This window comes from Oncorhynchus mykiss, chromosome 2, assembly GCF_013265735.2.
Source record: "Oncorhynchus mykiss isolate Arlee chromosome 2, USDA_OmykA_1.1, whole genome shotgun sequence".
NCBI lineage: Eukaryota > Metazoa > Chordata > Actinopteri > Salmoniformes > Salmonidae > Oncorhynchus > Oncorhynchus mykiss.
This window is the reverse complement of record NC_048566.1, coordinates 7,129,560-7,138,345: the sequence shown is the minus strand read 5'-3', so window position 1 is coordinate 7,138,345 and position 8,786 is coordinate 7,129,560.

The window sequence follows — 8,786 nt, the reverse complement described above, 5'->3', positions numbered from 1 at the left end:
GTCCATCATGCACATGTCCATCTACTGTCCATCATTCACATGTCCATCTACTATCCATCATTCACATGTCCATCTACTGTCCATCATTCACATGTCCATCTACTGTCCATCTACTGTCCATCATTCACATGTCCATCTACTATCCATCATTCACATGTCCATCTACTGTCCATCATGCACATGTCCATCTACTGTCCATCTACTGTCCATCATTCACATGTCCATCTACTGTCCATCATTCACATGTCCATCTACTATCCATCTACTATCCATCATTCACATGTCCATCTACTGTCCATCATTCACATGTCCATCTACTATCCATCATTCACATGTCCATCTACTATCCATCATTCACATGTCCATCTACTGTCCATCATTCACATGTCCATCTACTGTCCATCATTCACATGTCAATCTACTGTCCATCTACTATCCATCATTCACATGTCCATCTACTATCCATCATTCACATGTCCATCTACTATCCATCATTCACATGTCCATCTACTGTCCATCATTCACATGTCCATCTACTGTCCATCATTCACATGTCAATCTACTATCCATCTACTGTCCATCATTCACATGTCCATCTACTATCCATCATTCACATGTCCATCTACTGTCCATCATTCACATGTCCATCTACTGTCCATCTACTGTCCATCATTCACATGTCCATCTACTATCCATCATTCACATGTCAATCTACTATCCATCTACTGTCCATCATTCACATGTCCATCTACTATCCATCATTCACATGTCCATCTACTATCCATCATTCACATGTCAATCTACTATCCATCTACTGTCCATCATTCACATGTCCATCTACTGTCCATCTACTGTCCATCATTCACATGTCCATCTACTATCCATCATTCACATGTCCATCTACTATCCATCATTCACATGTCCATCTACTATCCATCTACTGTCCATCATTCACATGTCCATCTACTGTCCATCTACTGTCCATCATTCACATGTCCATCTACTGTCCATCATTCACATGTCAATCTACTGTCCATCTACTGTCCATCATTCACATGTCCATCTACTATCCATCATTCACATGTCCATCTACTATCCATCATTCACATGTCCATCTACTGTCCATCATTCACATGTCCATCTACTATCCATCATTCACATGTCCATCTACTATCCATCATTCACATGTCCATCTACTGTCCATCTACTGTCCATCATTCACATGTCCATCTACTGTCCATCATTCACATGTCCATCTACTGTCCATCATTCACATGTCCATCTACTATCCATCTACTATCCATCATTCACATGTCCATCTACTGTCCATCATTCACATGTCCATCTACTGTCCATCATTCACATGTCCATCTACTATCCATCATTCACATGTCCATCTACTATCCATCATTCACATGTCCATCTACTATCCATCTACTATCCATCATTCAAATGTCCATCTACTATCCATCATTCACATGTCCATCTACTATCCATCATTCACATGTCCATCTACTATCCATCATTCACATGTCCATCTACTATCCATCATTCACATGTCCATCTACTGTCCATCATTCACATGCCCATCTACTATCCATCATTCACATGTCCATCTACTATCCATCTACTATCCATCTACTATCCATCATTAACATGTCCATCTACTATCCATCTACTGTCCATCATTCACATGTCCATCTACTATCCATCATTCACATGTCCATCTACTGTCCATCATTCACATGTCCATCTACTGTCCATCATTCACATGTCCATCTACTATCCATCATTCACATGTCCATCTACTATCCATCATTCACATGTCCATCTACTGTCCATCTACTATCCATCATTCACATGTCCATCTACTGTCCATCATTCACATGTCCATCTACTATCCATCATTCACATGTCCATCTACTGTCCATCATTCACATGTCCATCTACTATCCATCTACTATCCATCATTCACATGTCCATCTACTGTCCATCATTCACATGTCCATCTACTATCCATCTACTATCCATCATTCACATGTCCATCTACTGTCCATCATTCACATGTCCATCTACTGTCCATCATTCACATGTCCATCTACTATCCATCATTCACATGTCCATCTACTATCCATCATTCACATGTCCATCTACTATCCATCATTCACATGTCCATCTACTATCCATCTACTATCCATCATTCACATGTCCATCTACTATCCATCATTCACATGTCCATCTACTATCCATCATTCACATGTCCATCTACTGTCCATCATTCACATGTCCATCTACTATCCATCTACTATCCATCATTCACATGTCCATCTACTATCCATCTACTATCCATCATTCACATGTCCATCTACTGTCCATCATTCACATGTCCATCTACTATCCATCTACTATCCATCATTCACATGTCCATCTACTGTCCATCATTCACATGTCCATCTACTATCCATCTACTATCCATCATTCACATGTCCATCTACTATCCATCATTCACATGTCCATCTACTATCCATCATTCACATGTCTATCTACTGTCCACCCCCCCCCCCACCCCACGCATGTTGCTGCTTTATAATTCATTGTTGTTTTCATTTGAGAGTTTATCCAGTTCATTGCCTTAATAGACAACATTTATCCGAGTAGTGTATTAATGTAGCGTCTTAGTGAGCATACCCTTCGAATGCAGAGACTATTATGCAACAATGGTGTCCTGTTTTTCCACCTGTGGTGTCTCGTCGTGCAGAATAGAACACATAGGAAATACTGTATACTTCAACAAGGTACTAATGAATGAATTACTGGCCTTGTGGGTTCTGCAAAGACTGTGGAATAATCCTTCCCTTTTTGTATTGCCGATCCTCGCTAACTTAGCTACTAGTTCACATTAACACAGCTGTTGACTGTACAACACTGTCTTAATACACGCGGTTTTCTACCTCTGAGATGAGATTCCATGGTACTTGTAACACCGTTGAGAAGGTGTACGTGTCAATATTTATTCTGCACCTGTCTAATGCCTTACTGGGTGAACTATATTACTGTAAACAAACGGAGATGTTTCAGAAGGGCACGTGTGTTTCGTGCGAGGAGAAATTCTTTAAAGAATGAAGTATGTATATGAAGTTTCATTCTAAAAATGCTATATATCCATTTTCAGAAATGTTGGTGAATTAGCTTTTGTAATTTAAAAGGTCATGAACAGTCAAAATCATGTTTTTCATGAAATTGTATGATATTTGAAGGGAACCTGATTAAAGTATTGATGACCAAAGAATGAAAATGACCGTTGCTTCTTTATTTATCAAGTTTGATCATAAAGTTCCTGGCCCCTCCCCCATGTCAAACACTGGTAACATTGTATTCTCTTACCTAATTTACATAAGTACCGCCGGGGAACCAACATTGGAGAATGCGAGTTTGCGGAGGGGTGTGGTTTATATAGCTAGGCTAGATCGATACTGTAGGGGTCAGCAAATATAATTACAAGTTTACCCTATTAATCTATAGCAAAGATACCGTATTCAGACCCCTTGACATTCATCTATAGCAAAGATACAGTATTCAGACCCCTTGACATTCAATACAGTATTCAGACCCCTTGACATTCATCTATGGCAAAGATACAGTATTCAGACCCCTTGACATTTATCTGTGGTAAAGATACAGTATTCAGACCCCTTGACATTCATCTATGGTAAAGATACAGTATTCAGACCCCTTTACATTCATCTATGGTAAAGATACAGTATTCAGACCCCTTGACATTCATCTATGGTAAAGATACAGTATTCAGACCCCTTGACATTCATCTATGGTAAAGATACAGTATTCAGACCCCTTTACATTCATCTATGGTAAAGATACAGTATTCAGACCCCTTTACATTCATCTATGGTAAAGATACAGTATTCAGACCCCTTTACATTCATCTATGGTAAAGATACTGTATTCAGACCCCTTGACATTCAATACAGTATTCAGACCCCTTGACATTCATCTATGGCAAAGATACAGTATTCAGACCCCTTGACATTTATCTGTGGTAAAGATACAGTATTCAGACCCCTTGACATTCATCTATGGTAAAGATACAGTATTCAGACCCCTTTACATTCATCTATGGTAAAGATACAGTATTCAGACCCCTTGACATTCATCTATGGTAAAGATACAGTATTCAGACCCCTTTACATTCATCTATGGTAAAGATACAGTATTCAGACCCCTTTACATTCATCTATGGTAAAGATACAGTATTCAGACCCCTTTACATTCATCTATGGTAAAGATACTGTATTCAGACCCCTTGACATTCATCTATGGTAAAGATACAGTAGTCAGACCCCTTTACATTCATCTATGGTAAAGATACAGTATTCAGACCCCTTGACATTCATCAATGGTAAAGATACTGTATTCAGACCCCTTGACATTCATCTATGGTAAAGATACAGTATTCAGACCCCTTGACATTCATCAATGGTAAAGATACTGTATTCAGACCCCTTGACATTCATCTATGGTAAAGATACTGTATTCAGACCCCTTCACTTTTCCCACATGTTGTTATGTTTCAGCCTTATTCTAAAATGTATTAAATACATGTTTTTCCTCATCAATCCACACCCAATACCCCATAATGACAATGCAGGAAAAGGTATTTAGATATTTTTTCAAATTAATAAAACAGAAATACCTTATTTACATAAGTATTCAGACCCTTGGCTATGAGACACAAAATTGAGCTCAGTTGCAGCCTGTATCCTGTTTCCATTGATCATCCTTGAGATGTTTCTACAACTTGATTGGAGTCCACCTGTGGTAAATTCAATTGATTGGACATGATTTGGAAAGGCACACGCCTGTCTATATAGGGTCCCACCAGTTGACAGTGCATGTCAGAGAAAAAAACTATCCTTGAGGTCGAAGGAATTATCAGGATTGTGTCGAGGCACAGATCTGGGGAAGGGTACCAAAACATTTCTGCAGCATTGAAGGTCCCCAAGAACACAGTGACCTTCATCATTCTTAAATGACAGAAGTTTGGAACCACCAAGACTTCCTAGAGTTGGCCACCCGGCCAAACTAAGCAATCAGGGGAGAAGGGCCTTGGTCAGGGAGGTAACCAAGAACCCGATGGTCACTCTGACAGAGCTCCAGAGTTCCTATATGGAGATGGGAGAACCTTCCAGAAGGACAACCATCTCTGCAGCACTCCACCAATCAGGCCTTTATTGTAGAGTGGCCAGACGGAAGCCACTCCTTAGTAAAAGGCACATGACAGCCCGCTTGGAGTTTGCCAAAACGCACCTAAAGGACTCTGACCATGAGAAACAAGATTCTCTGGTCTGATGAAACCAAGATTGAATTATTTTGCCTGAATGTCAAGCGTCACATCAGGAGGAAACCTGCCACCATCCCTACGGTGAAGCATGGTGGTGGCAGCATCATGCTGTGGGGATGTTTTTTAGCGACAAGGACTGGGAGACTAGTCAGGATCAAGGGAAAGATGAACGGAGTGAAGTACAGAGAGATCCTTGATGAAAACCTGCTCCAGAGCACTCAGGACCTCAGACTGGGGAGAAGGTTCACCTTCCAACAGGACCACGACCCTAAGCACACAGCCAAGACAACGCAGGTGTGGCTTCGGGACAAGAGCCCGGACTTAAACCCGATCGAACATCTCTGGAGAGACCTGAAAATAGCTGTGCAGCGATGCTCCCCATCCAACCTGACAGAGCTTGAGAGGATCTGCAGAGAACAATGGGAGAAACAAATAATAATGTTTTGTTGCAAAACGCTATATACCTCAGTCTCAGAGAAATAAGTAGTATTGCTAGGTTTTACACAGTCAAATGTGACAAATAACTACATTTTTAATAGAGAACTGTACAAATGTTGTATCTTTTTTAAAGGTTTAAAAAATCAATAATATAATATGAGATACACTACATAACCAAAAGTATGTGGACACCTGCTCGTAGAACATCTCATTCCACAAGAGCATTAGTGAAGTCGGGCACTATTGTTGGCCAATTACTGTAGGCCTGGCTTGCAGTCGGCGTTCCAATTCATCCCAAAGGTGTCCAATGAAGTTGAGGTCAGGGCTCTGGGCAGGCCAGTTGAGTTCTTCCACACCGATCTCAACAAACCATTTGTTGAAACAGGAAAGGGCCTTCCCTAAACTGTTGCCACAAAGTTGGAAGCACAGAAGTGTCTAGGATGTCATTGTATGCTGTAGCGTTAAGATTTCCCTTCACTGGAACTAAGGGGCCTAGCCCGAACCATGAAAAACAGCCCCAGACCATTATTCCTCCTCCACCAAACTTTACAGTTGGCACTATGCATTGGCGCAGATAGCGTTCTCCTGGCATCCCATGAGCCCATATTCATCCATCAGACTGCCAGATGGTGAAGCGTGATTCAACACTCCAGGGAACGCTTTTCCACTGCTCCATAGTCTAATGGCAGCGAGCTTTACACCACTCCAGCCGACATTTGGCATTACACATGTTGATCTTAGGCTTGTGTGCGGCTGCTCGGCCATGAAAACCCATTTCATAAAGCTCCCGACGAACAGTTCTCGTGCTGACGTAAGGCCATTCTGCCGCCAATGTTTGTCTATGGAGATTGCATGGCTGTGTGCTCAATTCTATACACCTGTTAGCAGCAGGTGTAGCTGAAACAGCAGAATCCACTAATTTGAAGGTGTGTCCACATACTTTTGTGTATGTTGTGTATGTATGTAAAGTATTTACATTTGACATCTTATCCAGAGTAACTTAGTTAAAGCATTCAACTTAATAAGCTCGCTAGGTGAGACAACCACATATCACAGTCAAATAGACAGGATACCAACATTCCTTTCTAGCTAAACAATGGATATATACAGAATAGCGTTTAGCAACAAAAAAAAGATATACAATTAAAGTCTATTAATAACAAATCTGAGAACAGTAATATTTTACACACACATGAAGGAACCCATAAGCAATAATTTGTGATTAAAAAAGGCACATGAATAATTGGTGGATATAGTATTTTGGAATGATACAGAGCATATACAGCACCAGTCAAAAGTTCAGACACAGCTACTCATTCAAGAGTTTATTTTTTTTGCAAATGTTTACTTAGTAAATAATAGTGAAACGATGAAATAACACATATGGAATCATGTAGTCACCAAAAAAAGTGTTAAACAAAACAAAATATATTTTAGATTCTTCAAAATTGCCACCGTTTGCCTTGATGACAGCTTTGCACACTCTTGGCATTCTCTCAATCAGCTTAATGAGAAATGCTTTTCCAGCAGTCTTGAAGGAGTTCCCACATATGCTGAGCACTTGTTTGCTGCTTTTTCTTCACTCTGCGGTCCAACTCATCCCAAACCATATGGGTTGAGGTCAACCATGAATGCCTGATTCACGCAGTCTCCTCTGAACAGTTGATGTTGAGATGTGTCTGTCAGTCATAATACATCATAATACAGTCATAATACAGTCATAATACAGTCATTATACAGTCATAATACAGTCATAATACATCATAATACAGTCATTATACAGTCATAATACAGTCATAATACATCATAATACAGTCATAATACAGTCATTATACAGTCATAATACATCATAATACATCATAATACAGTCATAATACATCATAATACATCATAATACATCATAATACAGTCATAATACAGTCATAATATAGTCATAATACAGTCATTATACAGTCATAATACAGTCATAATACATCATAATACAGTCATAATACATCATAATACAGTCATAATACAGTCATAATACAGTCATTATACAGTCATAATACAGTCATAATACATCATAATACAGTCATAATACATCATAATACAGTCATTATACAGTCATTATACATCATAATACATCATAATACATCATAATACAGTCATTATACAGTCATAATACAGTCATAATACATCATAATACAGTCATAATACAGTCATTATACAGTCATAATACATCATAATACATCATAATACATCATAATACAGTCATAATACATCATAATACAGTCATAATACAGTCATAATACAGTCATAATACATCATAATACATCATAATACAGTCATAATACATCATAATACATCATAATACAGTCATAATACAGTCATAATACAGTCATTATACAGTCATAATACATCATAATACATCATAATACAGTCATAATACAGTCATAATACAGTCATAATACATCATAATACAGTCATAATACATCATAATACATCATAATACAGTCATAATACAGTCATAATACAGTCATTATACAGTCATAATACATCATAATACATCATAATACAGTCATAATACATCATAATACAGTCATAATACAGTCATAATACAGTCATTATACAGTCATAATACAGTCATAATACATCATAATACAGTCATAATACAGTCATAATACATCATAATACATCATAATACAGTCATAATACAGTCATAATACAGTCATTATGCAGTCATAATACAGTCATAATACAGTCATAATACATCATAATACAGTCATAATACATCACAATACATCATTATACAGTCATAATTCAGTCATTATACAGTCATAATACATCATAAAACAGAAAAAAGTCATAATACATCATTATACAGTCCTAATTGTCATACTACATCATAATACAGTCATAATATGGTCTTATATAGTCATAATACAGTCATTATACAGTCATTATACAGTCATAATAGTCATACTACATCATAATACATCATAATACAGTC